The following is a 20,517-nucleotide window of genomic DNA, read 5'->3' as shown; positions in this document are numbered from 1 at the left end:
GAAACAATGAAGATTGTGGATAGGACCCACGCAAAAATCTAAACAAAACAAATATACAAGCCACAATCTTAACCTGTCTAACATAGAAAACTGTAGCTGGTAGGAAATTGTAGGAATGAATCCCCTTGGTTTGTTAGTGTTGTTAATTGGGCGTGCCAAATTAGAATCTTAACATACTGTACGTGCTAGGACCAAACAAGTCCCGGTGTTTGACCTAGCCGAGCGTTGCTTTTCGCCCTCCCTGCTTCCTCCCATTCCCTCTTATTCCTCAGCTTCAAGTGTCTCCAAAACTAATAAAACCCCCTCTGCGAATCCCTCCGTGAAGCCCCCCCCCCGTAACAACCATCACATTAATAACACTGTGCTCGTATTCAAATTTTCTGTCGAAAAGCTAAAGAAAGATTGAATGCCCCGCTGTCGCGTGGACCAAAGATTGAAGACGTGTCTCATTGACATTGTTAAAAGTTTATGAAAATATATGAATTCTCAAACGTGGCGGGCTGCTTAGGCCTCTCCACTCCCAACAGTACTGTTCGAGATCTTGGCTTTTAATCAAAATGATTGAATACCGTAAGTTTTGATTCGGGGATTCTAATGGCGAGGACGGATAAAGTGTCACGGTCCTGCACCAAAAAACTAGACGCGCTCGTACATGCGTGCATAAAAAACTTTATGCTTTTTAAAGAAAAATATATTTATCATTCCTCATATCGGCTATATCTTGATTTACACTGTACATGCCATTTAGCCAATGCGAGTGTTTGGCTAAATGGCATGTACAGTGTAACTGCATGTTGGTGACTGTCACTGGGCTGGCTCCAATCCTCCATGTGGGTGACTGTCACTGGGCTGACTCCGATCCTCCATGTGGGTGACTGTCACTGGGCTGACTCCGATCCTCCATGTGGGTGACTGTCACTGGGCTGACTCTGATCCTCCATGTGGGTGACTGTCACTGGGCTGACTCTGATCCTCCATGTGGGTGACTGCCACTGGGCTGACTCCGATCCTCCATGTGGATGACTGTCACTGGGCTGACTCCGATCCTCCATGTGTGTGACTGTCACTGGTCTGGCTCCGATCCTCCATGTGGGTGACTGTCACTGGTCTGGATCTGATCCTCCATGTGGGTGACTGTCACTGGGATGACTCTGATCCTCCATGTGGGTGACTGTCACCGGTCTGGCTCCAATTCTCCATGTGGGTGACTGTCACTGGGCTGACTCCGATCCTCTATATGGGTGACTGCCACTGGGCTGACTCCAATCCTCTATGTAGGTGTCTGCCACTGGGATGACTCCGATCCTCTATGTGGGTGACTGCCACTGGGCTTGCTCCGTTCCTCCACGTGGGTGACTGCCACTGGGCTGACTCCGATCCTCCATGTGGGTGACTGCCACTGGGCTTGCTCCGTTCCTCCATGTGGGTGACTGCCACTGGGCTTGCTCCGTTCCTCCATGTGGGTGACTGCCAATGGGCTGACTCCGATCCTCCATGTGTGTGACTGTCACTGGTCTGGCTCCGATCCTCCATGTGGATGACTGTCACTGGGCTGACTCCGATCCTCCACGTGTGTGACTGTCACTGGTCTGGCTCCGATCCTCCATGTGGGTGACTGCCACTGGGCTGGCTCCGATCCTCCATGTGGGTGACTGTCACTGGGCTGACTCCGATCCTCTATATGGGTGACTGCCACTGGGCTGACTCCGATCCTCCATGTGGGTGACTGTCACTGGGATGACTCTGATCCTCCATGTGGGTGACTGTCACCGGTCTGGCTCCAATCCTCTATGTGGGTGTCTGCCACTGGTATGACTCTGATCCTCTGTGGGTGACTGCCACTGGGCTTGCTCCGTTCCTCCACGTGGGTGACTGCCACTGGGCTGACTCCGATCCTCCATGTGGGTGACTGCCACTGGGCTTGCTCCGTTCCTCCATGTGGGTGACTGCCACTGGGCTTGCTCCATTCCTCCATGTGGGTGACTGCCACTGGGCTGACTCCAATCCTCCATGTGGGTGACTGCCACTGGGCTGACTCCAATCCTCTATGTGGGTGACTGCCACTGGGCTGACTCCAATCCTCTATGTGGGTGACTGCCACTGGGCTGACTCCGATCCTCTATGTGGGTGACTGCCACTGGGCTGACTCCGATCCTCTATGTGGGTGACTGCCACTGGGCTGACTCCGATCCTCTATGTGGGTGACTGCCACTGGGCTGACTCCAATCCTCTATGTGGGTGACTGCCACTGGGCTTGCTCCGATCCTCTATGTGGGTGACTGCCACTGGGCTGACTCCGATCCTCCATGTTGTTGGAGCTGATATGATATGAAGCCATATCTGGTAGATGAAGCATATGGTGCCATCCAGCATGCTTAACAGAACAGCTGTTCCCGCCGTCAGATGTGTGCATGAGTGTGTGTGTGTGGTTGGGAGGGGGGGGGCATGCAGAGGTATCTGCAACAGCCTGCTTGACGGCGCAACGGCGTAGCGCCGGTCACTTGGGGCCAACACGGCACGGGGCAGTGCTCGCTCTCAGATGTCAAGGGCCCACGGTGCGTTTTGGCGGCCGTCTCCCCCCAACCTTCCCTCAACGCCGCCCGCCCAGCCTGACACACACAGACCTGTTAGACTAACTCCCTCCGCTCCTTCGCCAAGCAGGTGGTGTTTTTCTCTCACTCCGGGAGGCTCTCCAAACAAAGCGCTTACAGCATGAACTTATCAATCTCTCAGGTGACACTTTGAACAGCTGGGGACGGGAGGGCACAGAGAGGGGAAAGGAGACGATACGGTTGCACTCATACTGTCTAGGATAAGGTCTGAGTGGATGCAGAGGATTTCATGAGGCTGCAGGTGGGTGAGGAGGATGTGGATGGTTCCCCATATTTTTCTTCCATGGTACCTGAGCAGCACTGCTGAGACAGTGAGTGAGGGAGGCAGTTTCAGATAGAACTGCAGGTAAAGTCTCTGATCAAAGGTCAGGATTTAGAGGTGGGCATTTCCATGTAAAAGGACCCATGAGTACCAACATGTGAAGTTCATAGGTCTACATTTGTTGGGAAATGAAGGCATAGATACATTTTTCAATAACTTTCCATCTGAAAAATTAGGCATAATGCTTTGATGTCTGGATTAAACAGATGGAAAATTAGTCTTAGAGAACATTGGCCAGAAAAGTCTTAAAAGGTATCATAAATACAGTACATCAGACACAATAATGTTGACGTAAAGACCCATGCCAACTAATATCAACACAGTGCATTCGGTAAAGTATTCAGACCCCTTGAAGTTTTCCACATTTTGTTACGCCTTATTCTAAAATTGATTAGATAAAACATTTTCCTCGTCAATCTACACACAATACCCCACAATGACAAAGCGAAAACAGGTTTTTAGAAATGCTTGCAAATAAAAAACAGAAATACCTTATTTACATAAGTATTCAGACCCTTTGCTACGAGACTTGAAATTGAGCTCAGGTGCATCTTGTTTCCATTGATCATCCTTGAGATGTTTCTACAACTTGATTGGAGTCCACCAGGGGTAAATTCAATTGATTGGACATGATTTGGAAAGGCACACACCTGTCTATATAAGATTGGCAGTGCGTGTCAGCACACAGTTGGCAGTGCATGTCAGCGCAAAAACCAAGCCATGAGGTCGAAGGAATTGTCCGTAGCACACCGAGACAGGATTGTGTCGAGGCACAGATCTGGGGAAGGGTACCAAAATATTTCAGCAGCATTGAAGTACCCCAAGAGCACAGTGGCATCAATGATTCTTAAATGGAAGAAGTTTGGAACCACCAAGACTCTTCCTACATCTGGCCATCCGGCCAAACTGAGCAATCGGGGGAGAAGGCCTTGGTTAGGGAGAACATGATGGTGACTGAAAGTGCTCCAGAGTTCTGCTGTGGAAATGGGAGAACCTTCCAGAAGGACCTTCCAGAAGGACAACCATCTCTGCAACACTCCACCAATCAGGCCTTTATGTTAGAGTGGCCAGACGGAAGCAACCCCTCTGTAAAAGGCACATGACAGCTCGCTTGGAGTTTCCCAAAAGACACCTAAAGACTGTCAGACCATGAGAAACAAGATTCTCTGGTCTGATGAAACCAAGATTGAACTCTTTGGCCTGATGCCAAGCATCACGTCTGGAGGAAACCTGGCACCATCCCTAAGGTGAAGCATGGTGGTGGCAGCATCTTGCTGTGGAGATGTTTTTCAGTGGCAGGGACTGGGAGACTAGTCAGGATCAAGGGAAAGATTAACAAAGCAAAGTACAGAGAGATCCTTGATGAAAACCGAAGGGTCACCCTCCAACAAGACAACAACCCTAAGCACACAGCCAAGACAACGCAGGACTGGTTTCATGACAAGTCTCTGAATGTCCTTAAATGACCCAGTCAGAGCCCGGACTTGAACCTGATCATACATCTCTGGAGTGACCTAAAAATAGCTGTGCAGCAACGCTCCCTATCCAACCTGACAGAGCTTGAGAGAATCTGCAGAGAAGAATGAGAGAAACTCCCAAAATACAGGTGTGCCAAGCTTGCAGTGTCATACCCAAGAAGACTCGAGGCTGTAATCACTGCCAAAGGTGCTTCGACAAAGTACTGAGTAAAGGGTCTGAATACTTATGAAAATGTGATATTTAAATGTAAAAAAATATCTAAAAACCTGTTTCAGAATAAGGCTGTAAAAGTAACAAAATGTGGAAAAATTGAAGGGGTCTGAATACTTCCGAATTCACTGTATATTTCATTTTGGAGAAATTGTTTACCTTCTGTAAGTTTAAGCAATAATGCCTTGTGCCTTATAATCCCGTTACCAAAAACCCCCTTATCTTTAACATATTTGATCATTTCTCTCCTTCATGTGGAGGGAGGATAATGAAAGTTCACAGTAGTAACAAGTAATGGCAGACCTACCAATTAGCTATAGTGATTTACAAATATCACATTTGTTAATGAATTATTAAGTGATTAAAACGTCCACGAGTTAAAGTTCCCGACACAAATCTAAGGTTTCTACCCGAGCCGGCTGGTCGTTCGTTCTAACATTCCTGTTGCAAGAGACGCAGGCCAGTCATGAAGTCCTTGTGTTCTGTATCTATGGACGCGACCCAGTCGTTCGTTCTAAATGTTCCATTGCCATACTGGCTGGCAACGTTCTTATCCCTTGCTTGCTAGCTAGCCAACTACAGCTAACTTACAGTCATGTCAAACAGTGCAGCCAGAATAACAGCAAAGTAGCTGCATTTGCATTTGTTAAAGCTGTTTTCTAGTGACATTTATTTGGACACATCTATAACTATGAGCTAATGATGCGCGATTATACCTGACACAGAAAATTGTGCTCTCTCGTCAGGACACTGTTGTTCAGAGGAGCTAGCCAGCAACACAGCTAACACAATCACTTCAAACTGAAGCTGGAAGACTGCAAACCAAGCTGCATTTTGTTTAGTGTGACCTGTTTTCTAGTGACATTTCTTTGTATAAATCCATAAAAATGATGCCAACTAATTCATGATTTCAACTGGCTGAGAAAATCTGTTTGCCTGTCTGTCTCATCCCTGTCTGTCTCATCCCGACACGTTCATAACTATGGGACAGCTGGAAATGGAATTGCAATATTAAAACAATGTTGGAGAGACAGACAGCAAGGTTTAAACAAATCTCCACTGTTGAAAACTAAATGTTAGACTAAAATAAATGGGAGATAATTTCTACATGCTTTTAATAAATGTATACAATTCCTGTCTTAGACCAACCCGTTGTATAATGTACTGTGCTCTACTGTACTGAACTATACTCTATCCTAATCTACCCTACTCACTCTACTCTGCTGTACTGTGCTCTACTGTACTGAACTATACTCTATCCTAATCTACCCTACTCACTCTACTCTGCTGTACTGTGCTCTACTGTACTGAACTATACTCTATCCTAATCTACCCTACTCACTCTACTCTGCTGTACTGTGCTCTACTGTACTGAACTATACTCTATCCTAATCTACCCTACTCACTCTACTCTGCTGTACTGTACTATACTCTACCCTAATCTACCCTACTCACTCTACTCTGCTGTACTGAACTGTACTGAACTATACTCTACCCTAATCTACCCTACTCACTCTACTCTGCTGTACTGTGCTCAACTGTACTGAACTATACTCTACCCTAATCTACCCTACTCACTCTACTCTGCTGTACTGTGCTCAACTGTACTGAACTATACTCTATCCTAATCTACCCTACTCACTCTACTCTGCTGTACTGTGCTCAACTGTACTGAACTATACTCTATCCTAATCTACCCTACTCACTCTACTCTGCTGTACTGTGCTCAACTGTACTGAACTATACTCTACCCTAATCTACCCTACTCACTCTACTCTGCTGTACTGTGCTCAACTGTACTGAACTATACTCTACCCTAATCTACCCTACTCACTCTACTCTGCTGTACTGTGCTCAACTGTACTGAACTATACTCTACCCTAATCTACCCTACTCACTCTACTCTGCTGTACTGTGCTCAACTGTACTGAACTATACTCTACCCTAATCTACCCTACTCACTCTACTCTGCTGTACTGTGCTCAACTGTACTGAACTATACTCTACCCTAATCTACCCTACTCACTCTACTCTGCTGTACTGTGCTCTGCTGTGATGTCCAAACGTGTGAAACATGAGAGGAATGACATTCATATACATAATTATGCCCATGATGTAATTCCGTTACTGTAATTCTGTTACCGGGTGTAAATCCACTTTACTTTCTGTACTGCAGTTCTACAACCAAAAGAGATGTTTTCAAACTCAAGGTACCATGTCATAGCTGACACCCCATTCTTTCTGCAGACATCTTTGAATCTTAATTTGGAGCAGATATTTAACAGTGGTTATAGAAAATGTGGTCGCATAAAAACCTGATGGAGATTTTACCGTAATTCCGTTACCAAAGTTTTCATCTGCATAGTTCTTCCTCAAAATTAGTCATTGCGCATCGAGTTCGGTGGGTTGTTAAACCATAGGTTTTTGTTTGGCATACATTTAAAAGTAAAAAATGGAGTCAAAGCATCCTTATTTTACCGTGGAATTGCCTAGGTCAGGGTAGGTGTCTCAGTAGGATACAGCTGGCAAAATACTGTAGGTAAAGAGCATATTCACAGAGAGGTAGAGCCAGGGGAGTAGTAAAATAGCTGTATAGAGGCCCACAGAACTGCCAACCCCCACCCATACCCCTGTCCCCCTCCCAGTGACAGGCGAGGTACAATAAAATAAAACAAAAACTCCACGTCGAGGCTCTGGCATGATCTCCCTAACCCCAAGACAGACAGGCAGACAGAGCTATCTGAAGAGGCTCTGGATTCACAGCTATCACTCCCTCCCCCTCTTCTCTTCTCCCCCCCCCGTCATTATCTCCCGAGCCAAGACTGGAGAGGGTCTGAAGAGGTTTTTCAAATCCAGTGAAGCCTGTCACATTACAAAAACATGTCGCTTTAAACTAAACGTAAAATATCAGTAATTGAAGCGATAAATCGGCTGTTGTTTTTTTCTTCTCTTCTACCCCTTCCCTCTCTTTCCTTCCCTAACCCTCGCTCCCTCTCTTTCCTTCCCTAACCCTCGCTCCCTCTCTTTCGTTCCCTAACCCTCGCTCCCTCTCTTTCCTTCCCTAACCCTCGCTCCCTCTCTTTCCTTCCCTAACCCTCGCTCCCTCTCTTTCCTTCCCTAACCCTCGCTCCCTCTCTTTCCTTCCCTAACCCTCGCTCCCTCTCTTTCCTTCCCTAACCCTCGCTCCCTCTCTTTCCTTCCCTAACCCTCGCTCCCTCTCTTTCCTTCCCTAACCCTCGCTCCCTCTCTTTCCTTCCCTAACCCTCGCTCCCTCTCTTTCCTTCCCTAACCCTCGCTCCCTCTCTTTCCTTCCCTAACCCTCGCTCCCTCTCTTTCCTTCCCTAACCCTCGCTCCCTCTGTGTCTTTCTCGCTCTTTTTTTGTGAGAGTACTTTTGATGAGCGGTAAATTGGAAATCATTTTGTGTTGTAATGCCATGCTGAAACGTCTTCCCATTACCATCCGTCAGTCATCGCCGACAGAGAAATTACTCAACTGTCAATCTGGATATGAAAAGAGGTGGGGGGAGGGGTGAGAGATTGATCAATAAAGAGAGGGGGGGTGATGGGAGGGGTGGAGGTGGGGTCCATCATAATGCTTCTGTTGTGATTGAAATAAATCAAAGCTGTGGTGGAATTTAGCTGTCACTAGCATTCTTGTGTGTGTGTGTGTGTGGGTGTGTGTGTGTGTCATTATCCTCCTCACAGGCACCATCTCACGAGGGTAGCCCATAATTGAGATAAGAGAAAGTAACAGGGAGAAATGCACAGAATTCCTTTGTATGGCTATAATTTAAGGCCTAACTATGGGACTTGAAACTGAACTGAAAGTGTACATTTGTGCATCCGAATGAGTGTATGTTACAAAGCATGCCCTTATGGCAGGGATCAGGCACTTTCCTTGAGAGTATGGTCAGGGGGCTGGAACAGAATTACAAATCATTTGTAGACTGCAAATTGATCGCAAACAGATATAATATTTGAATCAAACATAATCATTTTAAACTTGGCTTACATTTGTATACGATCACAAATACTATATCTCCCCACTATGTGTGAGAATACTTGGGAACAGATTTCCATAATTAAAATACGTTGGAGCTGATTTGCTGGTATATACACACAGTATATATATACACTACCGTTCAAAAGTTTGGGTCACTTAGAAATGTCCTTGTTTTTTCCATCCTCAGTGTTCTCCTATCACAGCCTGTAACTGTTTTAAAGTCACCATTGGCCTCATGGTGAAATCCCTGAGCGGTTTCTTTCCTCTCCGGCAACCGAGTTCGGAAGGAAGCCTGTATCTTTGTAGTGGCTGGGTGTATTGATACACCACCCAAAGTGTAATCAATAACGTCACCATGATCAAAGGGATATTCAATGTCTGCTTCTTTTCTTTTTACCCATCTACAAATAGGTGCCCTTTGCAAGGCATTGGAAAACCTCCCTGGTCTATGTGGTTGAATCTGTGTTTGAAATGTACTGCTTGACTGAGGGACCTTACAGATACAATGCCTTCGGAAAGTATTCAGACCCCTTGACTTTTTCCACATTTTGTTAGGTTACAGTCTGATTCTAAAACGTATTACATTTCTTTCTCATCAATCTACACACAATACCCCATAATGATAAAGCAAAAACTGTTTTTTTCCGAAGCCACTTCTGCGTTGTCACGGCTGTGTGCTCAGGGTCGTTGTCCTGTTGGAAGGTGAACCTTTGCCCCAGTCTGAGGTCCTGAGTACTCTGGAGCAGGTTTTCATCCAGAATCTCTCTGTACTTTGCTCCGTTCAGATCTGGTGTCATGTCATCAACTTCTATCGATCCCATTTTTACAAACATGGCTGAACTTTGTTCCAAAGCTGTATCAGTGGCACTAGGTTGCAGTGATCATAACTTAATTGCACTCACTAGGTAATCTATGTACGGCCCTGCAGAGGGTTCAATCAGGACTCGTTTGTGGGTGAGATTAAGAATGTGCAACGGTTAGAAGTGTGTAGTAAGGATCATCCTGAAATGTCACTGAAAAGTTCATTTATTAAATTATTCTTGAGCATAGCTGACAAGCACGCCCCTTTAAGAAAATGCACTGTGAGGTCAAACGGTGCCCCATCGATTGATGATGAGCTGAGACATGTCATGATTCAACGTTATGAAGTCAAAAAAGCAGCAGATACATCTGGCACTCCGTTTGTTATTGTAAATGAAGAAATCTTGTGACCAAACTCAACAAAGGAAAGAAGGAGGGTTTCTATCAGCACAACATTGATGAAGTGAAGGGTGATGGGAAAAAAACTGTGGAGAACGTTGAACGCTGTTGTGGGTAGGATTCCGAACATTTTGTTGAATCATTTTGTTGAATCAGTGGGTATATGTATTACAAAACCACACGACATCGCAAACTACTTTAATTAATGTTTTACAGGCAAAAGTGGACACGTTGAGGAATGCTATGATTCCAACTGATGGCTCTTATAAAAGATGGTACCGCGAAGGAGAGGCAATGCATGTTCGAAATTTCACCAAGTAGAAAGGGAAGAGGTAGAAAAGGACGCTGTTGTCTCTTTCGGATGACAAGGCACCTGGTACAGATAATCTTGACGCCAAATTGCTTAGAGTTACAGCGAACCAAATATCTAACCCAATCTCTCGTATTTTTAATAAGTGCCTGAGGTATGGGGGTGCGCTCAGACGTCTGGTAAGAGTCAACATAGTCAAAGGAAACTACGACATCATGTTGGACGCAGCTTTATCATGGTCAGAACACAGAGATAACATTGGAGTTAAGATGGGTAAGGGAATTGCTATTACTCGAAAATGTTCAGAGTATGTAACATCTAGCACTCTGAATCAGGTGATTCCATCCCTGGTCACACTTAGAGTACTGTCCGGTTATATGGTCATCTGCAGAAAATAGATATATAAAGACGTTGCTCAAAACAGGGCTGCCTGATTAGCTCTTCATTGTTCGGGCTGTATGAATATTACGTAAATGCATCAGAATCTCCCACGGCTTCACGTTGAAAACAAATCCCGTCTACTATCTAGTCTTCTGATTTACTTTAGAAATGTTATATTTTTTCAAAAAACCACAGTATTTTTCAGGCCAGTTAGTACATACTAGCAACATGCATAACTAGCAAACCAGACAGGTATATTCAGGGTATCTAAGACAACCTAAGCCAAGGACAAATCGCCTTAAATCTACAGTTTTATTGAGAGCCAGAGCTGAATGGAACTCTTTACCAATCCATATTTCTCAGGCAAAAGGTAAATCCACCTTCAAGAGATGTTTTTGAGCATCTAATGCGGTAGACCAGTGGTTCCCAAACTTTTTATAGTCCCGTACCCTTTCAAACATTCAACCTCCAGCTTCGTACCCCCTCTAGCACCACGGTCAGCGCACTCTCAAATGTTTTTTTGTTGTTGCCATTATTATAAGCCCGCCACACACACCATACGATACATTTAATAAACATAAGAATGAGTGTGAGTTTTTGTCACTTCCCACAAGCTGGGTTGTGACAAAGAGCTCTTATAGGACCAAGGCACAAATAATAATAAAATCAATTCATTTGGCTCTTTATTTAACCATCTTACATCTTACTTATAAAACCCTATTTGCTCATTGAAAATTGTGAATAACTCACCACAGGTTAATGAGAAGGGTGTGCTTGAATGGATGCACATAACTTTGCAATGTTGGGTTGTATTGGAGAGAGTCTCAGTCTTAAATCATTTTCCACACACACTCTGTGCCTGTAAGAGAGGGAGGGCCGAGAATCTACTCTCACATACAGTTGAAGTTGGAAGTTTACATACACTTAGGTTGGAGTCATTAAAACTTGTAACAACTCCACAAGTTTCTTGTTAACAAACTATAGTTTTGGCAAGTCGTTTAGGACGTCTACTTTGTGTATGACACAAGTAATTTTTCCAACGATTGTTTAATTCACTGTATCACAATTCCAGTGGGTCAGAAGTTTACATACACTAAGTTGACTGTGCGCAAGTATAAACACAGGAAGGAGACGCGTTCTGTCTCCTAGAGATGAACGTACTTTGGTGCGAAAAGGCAAATTAATCCCAGAACACCAGCAAAGGACCTTGTGAAGATGCTGGAGGAAACAGGTACAAAAGTATCTATCTCCACAGTAAAACGAGTCGTATATCAACATAACCTGAAAGGCCACTCAGCAAGGAAGGAGCCACTGCTCAATAAAACCGCCATAAAAAAAAGCCAGACTATGGTTTGCAACTGTACATGGGGACAAAGATCGTACTTTTTGGAGAAATGTCCTCCGGTCTGATGAAACAAAAATAGAACTGTTTGGCCATAATAACCATGGTTATGTTTGGAGGAAAAGGGGGAGGCTTGCAAGCCGAAGAAGACCATCCCAACCGTGAAGCAGGGGGTGGCAGCATCATGTTATGGGGGTGCTTTGCTGCAGGAGGGACTGGTGCACTTCACAAAATTGATGGCACCATGAGAAAGGAAAATGATATGGATATATTGAAGCAACATCTCAAGACATCAGTTAAAGCTTGGTCGCAAATGGGTCTTCCAAATGGACAATGACCCCAAGCATACTACCAAAGTTGTGGGAAAATGACTTGAGGACAACAAAGTCAAGGTATTGGAGTGGCCATCACAAAGCCCTGATCTCAATCCTATAGAACATTTGTGGGCAGAAATGAAAAAGCGTGTGCGAGCAAGGAGGCCTACAAACCTGACTCAGTTACACCAGCTCTGTCAGGAGGAATGGGCCAAAATTCACCCAACTTAGTGTGGGAAGCTTGTGGAAGGCTACCTGAAAGTTTGACCCAAGTTAAACAATTTAAAGGCAATGCTACCAAATACTAATTGAGTGTATGTAAACTTCTGACCCACTGGGAATGTGATGAAAGAAATAAAAGCTGAAATAAATCATTATCTCTACTATTATTCTGACATTTCACATTCTTAAAATAAAGTGGTGATCCTAACTAACCTAAGACAGGGAATTTTTACTGGGATTAAATGTCAGGAATTGTGAAAAACTGAGTTTAAATGTATTTGGCTAAGGTGTATGTAGCCTTCCGACTTCAACTGTAAGTACGTGGTTGCAAAGGGCATCAATGTCTTAACAGCACAATTTGCCAAGGCAGGATACTCTGAGCGTAGCCCATTCCAGAAATCTAGCAGTGGCTTCTGATTAAATTCAATTTTCACAAAACCGCTTGTTGTAATTTCGATGAGGCTCTCTTGTTCAGATATCGGTAAGTGGACTGGAGGCAGGGCATGAAAGGGATAAAGAATCCAGTTGTTTGTGTCATCTGTTTAGGGAAAGTACCTGTGTAACTGCGCACCCATCTCACTCAGGTGCTAAGCTATATCACATTTGACATTGTACCATAAGCTTGAGTTAATTTGCACACAAAATCATACAATGATGGAAAGACCTGTGTGTTGTCCTTGTTAATGCAGACAGAAAAAAGCTCCAACTTTTTAACCATAGCCTCAATTTTGTCCCGCACATTGAATATAGTTGCAGAGTCCCTGTAATCCATGATTCAGATCATTCAGGCGAGAAAAAACATCATCTAGATAGGCCAGTCATGTGAGAAACTTGTCATCATGAAAGCGGTCAGACAAGTGAAAATTACGGTCAGTAAAGAAAACTTTAAGCTCATCTCTCAATTCAAAAAACGTGTCAATACTTTGCCCCTTGATAACCAGCGCACTTCTGTATGTTGTAAAAGTGTTACATGGTCGCTACCCATATCATTGCATAGTGCAGAAAATACACGAGAGTTCAGGGGCCTTGCTTTAAGTTAACCATTTTCACTGTAGTGTTCAACACGTCTTTCAAGCTATCAGGCATTCCCTTGGCAGCAAGAGCCTCTCGGTGGATGCTGCAGTGTAGCCAAATGGCTTTGGGAGAAACTGCTTGCACGTGCGTTACCACTCCACTATGTCTCCCGTGTCATGGCTTTTGTACCATCAGTACAGATACCAACACATCTTGACCACCAAAGTCCATTTGATGACACAAAGCTGTCCAGTACTTAAAAATATCCTCTCCTGTTGTCCTGGCTTGCAGAAGAGGGTGTCTTCCTTAATTGACCCCCCATAAACGTAACGGACATACCAGGAGCTGTGCCAGGCCCAGCACGTCTGTTGACTCATCCAGCTGTAATGCATAGAACTCACTGGCTTGTATGCAAAGCAGTAATTGCTTCAAAATATCTCCTGCCATCTCTCTAATGCGTCGTGAAACAGTGTTGTTTGATGAAGGCATTGTCTGTATAGTTTTTTTGGCCTTTTCCCTCAGCATTGTCACAGCCATATCCACGGCAGTGGGAGGAATTAAGTCCTCCACAATAGTATGGGGCTTGCCTGTCCTAGCCACTCAGTAGATCATCAAATAAGACGTTTCTAGCCCCTTCTTATTAATGGTATCTGTTGCTTTTATACATGTCTTAACACTTAATCCTCGCTCAAAAAAACTCTGGCGGCTTATTTTTCAAATTGGCATGTTTTGTTTCTAAATGTCTGCGCAAGAGTGAAGGTTTCATCGAGTTGTGAGATAGTACTTTTGCACATATAACACACTGTGGCTGAGGAAAGGCACTACTCCCAATATAAGTGAACCCCAAATCAATGTAATTCTCATCATATTTGCGCCTCTTCGATGGTCCAAAGTCCGCATCTGTTGTTCGGTGCCTTCCCGGGTAAGGGGACAGTAGCTCTTCGGACATGCTAGCTGGGCTAACAACAAACGTAGAATTACTGATGCTGTCTTTGGATGTGCTCGTGGAAGCAGAACAACTTGTGTCGTCAACAGGTGCAGGTGTAGTACTGCTGGTATGTGTCTCTATGGACGCCATTTATCCATTTCCGAGCAAACGGAATGAGCAGCAGCTATGTACAATCAAGTTGTAGAAACATCTAAAATATGATCAATGGAAACAGAATGCACCTGAGCACAATTTCGAGTCTAATAGCAAAGGGTCTGAATAAGGTATTTATGTTTTTTGTTTTTAATACATTTGCAAAAAATTCCAAAAAACCTGTTTTCGCTTTTTCATTATTGGGTATTGTGTGTAGATTGCTGAGGAAATTGTTTTCTTTAATCTATTTTAGAACAAGGCTGTAACGTAACAAAATGTGGAAAAGGTCAAGGGGTCTGAATACTTTCCAAAGGCACTGTAATTCTGTGTGTGGAGTAAATATATGAGGTAGCCATTCAAAAATAATGTAAACACTATTATTGCACACAGGGTGGGTCCGTGCAACTTAATATGTGACTTATTAAGCAAATGCTTACTCCTGAACGTATTTAGGCTTGCCATAACAAAGGGGTTGAATACATTTCAGCTTTTCATTTTTTAAATAATTTGTAAAAAAAATATATAATAATAATAATAATTAAAACACAGTTCCACTTTGACATTATGGGGAATTTGTGTGTCAGCCAGTGACCACCAATCCATATCAAATTCAGGCTGTAGCGCAACAAAATGTGGAAAAAGACAAGGGCTATTCACATACTTTCTGAAAGAACTCGATTTGTCTGTTTCCCTCTACAATGCCCACAAGCCGCACAGGACTCATTAGAACAGAGTGGACAATACCTGCCACTAAACCAGACAGAGGGAAGAAGAACATCATTAATGGTGGTGTGCTTTTCTACACAGAAGATCATACAACATCATTTCCCGATGCTCTTCTGAACTTCCCAACACCTTTCTGATGATGTCTTTCAGCCATACCAAACCATACTTCCTTCTGATTGAAATACTGCCAAAAGGTACTGTCAAATTGATTTGTAATACACTGCCATAGCTCAATTGAATCAATTGTTTGGTCCCCACAAGGATAAGAACACAAACGTGTGTGTGTGTGTATACAGTATGTGTGATAAGTGTGTGGAATGGCGATTGTGTGCCTAGCTATGCGTGTGTGTTTTGCTGTGTTGAGTGGCTCAGCGGTATAGTAGCCGAGTGAGAGAGTGAGAGAGTGTGAGAGAGAGAGAGAGAGAGAGAGAGAGAGAGAGAGAGAGAGAGAGACAGAGAGAGAGAGAGACAGAGAGAGAGAGAGAGAGAGAACGCCTGTATTGCTCAATGCTAAATTAATTGCACCAATTATTCACGGAGAGAGTTGTCTAGTGGCGGCCTTCGGGGGGGGGGCGAGGCCCTGACCGCTCTCCCTCATTTTTAATTGGCTGTCCTGTTGAATAATTGATTGAAGCAAATGTGAAATGGATGGGAAGGTCCAAGTGTCTTTCATCACACCAGGCCGGTCTCTCTGACAGCCAGGCACAAACAAACTCGCTGCTCTCCACAATAAACAAACATGGGAAATAAATCCCCACACAGCGGACACTGGGGAGGCTGCACATACAGATAGGACTTCACACACACACACACACACACACACACACACACACACACACACACACACACACACACACACACACGGAGAGATGTTCTGGACTTCACGCAGCATGTATTGACCTAACAACACTGAGAATGTACAGAACCAGAGAGGCTGCGTTGGATTGGATAACGATGTCTGCAACACTGGATGATTCCTTTCCGGCGCAGTGTGTGTGATGTTGATGAGGATAAATTAGGACTGGTGAGTGACTGAGTAACCCAGAGTGAGAGGGACCTACACTACCACAAAGAGGAGGGGAGGGAGAAAGATGGTAAAACATCTGTTTGTTAGAACCAGTGGTGCCAATATTGGCCTAGTGAGGCCAGTCCACATATGACCATTCGATACCAATTGAGGCTGCACATAGCATCACACACACCCTACCCCTCCTAGCAAACACACACACACCCCTCCCCAGTAATCAAAGGCTATTAACTCCCAGTGCTTTCACAACAAAACAGATGTAAGATTCATGAGTGGTGTGGGCCAGTGACTGTTGTCTTTACCTACAGGCTAGTAAAAAAAACAATTAGGGTAGCTTTGGCCCCAATCTCCGGCACGATCAATAGTCCCTGATAGTCTTATAAACCTATTGACCGAGTGAAGCGGTTCTCTCTCAACTCCATCTCTAGCAGACACAGAGAGAGAGAGAGAGAGAGAGAGAGAGAGAGAGAGAGAGAGAGAGAGAGAGACAGAGAGGGAGAGAGAGAGAGGGAGAGAGAGAGAGAGACCCTCCTCCTGGATTAAGACAGCTCTGTAAGCCCTGACACAATCAGAGATGAGGCAGAGGCTGGGCATATTACCTAGTGTGGTGAAGGACCCTCAGAACATGGATCTATGGATGGAGAGGTGTATGTGTAGGGAGGGGGAGGGAGGCAGGCTGTGTTGTGTGTGTGTCTGGATGTTTTTGTGTGCGGGTGCATGTGCATGTGTGTGTGTGCTTACACACTGTATGTATGTGGATGGATTTCTATGTCTTTAGACATAGTTTCAGGCTTTTATTTTGAAAAATGAGCGTGGAAGATCACATTGTGTAAGTGGATAGGTGGGGGCTCTCAGAGTGAGTTTTTACGCTACAGAGTAAAGCCGCCATTGTTCCTCCCGCTGTTATTGAAAAAGCTACACACACTATTTTAAAAACTACCTGAGGAATGATTATAAAAAAACGTTTCTGTGGACATTATGAAGACTATTTGGAATTTCCGTCTGCGTTGTCGTGACCGCTCTTTCCTGTGGATTTCTGAACATAACGCAACAAACAAACGTCGGTATTTTGGGTATAAAAATAATCTTTATGGAACAAAAGGAACATTTGTTGTGTAACTGGGAGTCTCGTGAGTGAAAACTTCCGACGATCATCAAAGGTAAACGGTTAATTTGATTGCTTTTCTGATTTTCGTGACCAAGCTTCCTGATGCTAAGTGTACATAATGCTATGCTAGAATATCGATACATTTACACAAACGCTTGGATTGCTTTCGCTGTAAAGCATCATTTCAAAACCTGAGACGACAGGTGGATTAACAAAAGGCTAAGCTGTGTTTTGCAATATTGCACTTGTGATTTCATGAATGTTAATATTTTTTTGTAATATTATTTGACTGTTGCGCTATGCTATTCAGCGGTTGCTGACGAAAATGATCCTGCGACAGGGATGGGTTGCGTCAAGACGTTTTAATGAAGTCAAGGATATCTACCCTGATAACATGGTCTTCAACCCATTAGATATTAATGAAGTCAAGGATATCAACTCTGATAACATGGTCTTCATCCCATTAGATATTAATGAAGCCAAGGATATCAACTCTGATAACATGGTCTTCATCCCATTAGATATTAATGAAGCCAAGGATATCAACTCTGATAACATGGTCTTCAACCCATTAGATATTAATGAAGTTAAGGATATCAACCCTGATAACATGGTCTTCATCCCATTAGATATTAATGAAGTCAAGGATATCAACTCTGATAACATGGTCTTCATCCCATTAGATATTAATGAAGCCAAGGATATCAACCCTGATAACATGGTCTTCAACCCATTAGATATTAATGAAGTCAAGGATATCAACCCTGATAACATGGTCTTCAATCCATTAGATATTAATGAAGTCAAGGATATCAACTCTGATAACATGGTCTTCATCCCATTAGATATTAATGAAGCCAAGGATATCAACTCTGATAACATGGTCTTCATCCCATTAGATATTAATGAAGACAAGGATATCAACCCTGATAACATGGTCTTCAACCCATTAGATATTAATGAAGTCAAGGATATCAACCCTGATAACATGGTCTTCAATCCATTAGATATTAATGAAGTCAAGGATATCAACTCTGATAACATGGTCTTCATCCCATTAGATATTAATGAAGCCAAGGATATCAACTCTGATAACATGGTCTTCATCCCATTAGATATTAATGAAGCAAATTCTAAATATAATGACTGTGTTGATGCAGATTCAAATGTCCTGAAATTGACCAGAAATAAGTCTATCACTTGTGATTACTATAATGTTAAGCAATTTAACAACCTGTAAAGCAGTTGATCTAATTCCAAGACAATCTTATTTTCTACCTTTTCCTTTGAACGTTCCCAGTCATTTGAACGTTCCCAGTCATTTGAACGTTCCCAGTCATTTGAACGTTCCCAGTCATTTGAACGTTCCCAGTCATTTGAACGTTCCCAGTCATTTGAACGTTCCCAGTCACTTGAACGTTCCCAGTCATTTGAACGTTCCCAGTCATTTGAACGTTCCCAGTCATTTGAACGTTCCCAGTCATTTGAACGTTCCCAGTCACTTGAACGTTCCCAGTCATTTGAACGTTCCCAGTCACTTGAACGTTCCCAGTCATTTGAACGTTCCCAGTCATTTGAACGTTCCCAGTCACTTGAACGTTCCCAGTCATTTGAACGTTCCCAGTCACTTGAACGTTCCCAGTCACTTGAACGTTCCCAGTCACTTGAACGTTCCCAGTCACTTGAACGTTCCCAGTCATTTGAACGTTCCCAGTCACTTGAACGTTCCCAGTCACTTGAACGTTCCCAGTCATTTGAACGTTCCCAGTCATTTGAACGTTCCCAGTCATTTGAACGTTCCCAGTCATTTGAACATTCACAGACTCCAGGTAGCTGGAGTATAAAGTATTCAGAAAAAAATCCGATGTCAGTAAGTGGTTCTCACTTTCAATAAATGTATGTTGTAATCACCCAATAGAAAACAAATGTTACCTTCATTGTTACTCAAATCCAAGAGTGATGCAAGGATATCAAGCACTTATATGTTTTTTTTTTTCATAAAAACTCCTCCACAGATATGACTATTTTGTAACTCGTGGATAAAATCTTTATGTTTATGCAAACAGCTGTGCAGCTAACAGGGCCAAGATATCCTGTGGTGTGTCACAGCGTTTGATAATTGGGACCTTTGTTATTCCTAATCTATATCAACGACCTTGCTGCGGGGTCTTCTACCGTGCTTCCCATTGTCTTTGCTTGGTGATACCAATTAGATTATATTCATACAAGAATTTTGATTCATGTATTAATGAAGCCAACTCAGGTATGGCAACATTTTCTGCAGGATTCCAGATAAACAAATGATCTTCAAATGTTAAAAAACATTTTTTTTAATTTTAAGAGCCAGAATCTCAATTGGGGGGAATGAAATGGAACAAGTCACATCCACTAGATTCCTCAGAGCTCTAATATATGAAAAGTTGTCCTGGAAAGATCATATTGCATTTGTCTGCAGCAAAGTGATGAAATCTGTTGGTATCATCAGGGAGATTTAGTGGTTTGTTTCATCAGGTTTGCTTCCTAACTCTATACTATAGCTTCATTTACCCAAATCTCATTGACTGTAATATTGTCTGGCCCAGTAAATCTGCCTCCTACCTAAACAAATTACTCATCACACAAAATACATTTGCAAAAATGTCTAATTACCTGGCTCCAGCTGCACCTGTGTTTAAGAAACTCAATATCTTGTCTATTTACGACATTAATGTACGCCAATTATGCACTTTCATCTACAAATACTCATACCTCCCAGACAGTTTACCGAAACACTTCAAATGGTCTCTTCCAGGTTCATTCTGAAATGCATCTATATAACCCCAGGCACTGTGATAACCTTCACCCTCCCCAATGCCACACCTCACATGGTCAGTTTCCCTATCAGATACAGAGGTCCCGTACTCTGGGATTCTTATCTTCACATTGACAAAACCTCCTCATCCCTCACTAACTATAAGTGGAGACTGGGGGTCAGCCTGATGAATTAAACTACCCAACATTCCCCTGCATGTAGCCTGCCTAACGCACGCACGCACGCACACACACACACACACACACACACACACACACACACACACACACACACACACACACACACACACACACACACACACACACACACACACACACACACACACACACACACACACACACACACACACACAC

At 43.5% G+C, this 20,517-nt stretch overlaps 1 protein-coding gene across 1 annotated transcript in view; it reads right to left on the bottom strand.

Annotated features, from left to right (window-relative positions):
• LOC112246562 (zinc finger protein 407-like) overlaps positions 1 to 20,517 on the bottom strand; it is a 179,201-nt gene that overhangs the window by 13,784 nt on the left and 144,900 nt on the right. The window lies entirely within an intron of this gene.

Source organism: Oncorhynchus tshawytscha, linkage group LG03, assembly GCF_018296145.1.
Source record: "Oncorhynchus tshawytscha isolate Ot180627B linkage group LG03, Otsh_v2.0, whole genome shotgun sequence".
In the NCBI taxonomy this organism is placed as follows: Eukaryota; Metazoa; Chordata; class Actinopteri; order Salmoniformes; family Salmonidae; genus Oncorhynchus; species Oncorhynchus tshawytscha.
This window is presented reverse-complemented; position numbering and strand designations above follow the sequence as displayed.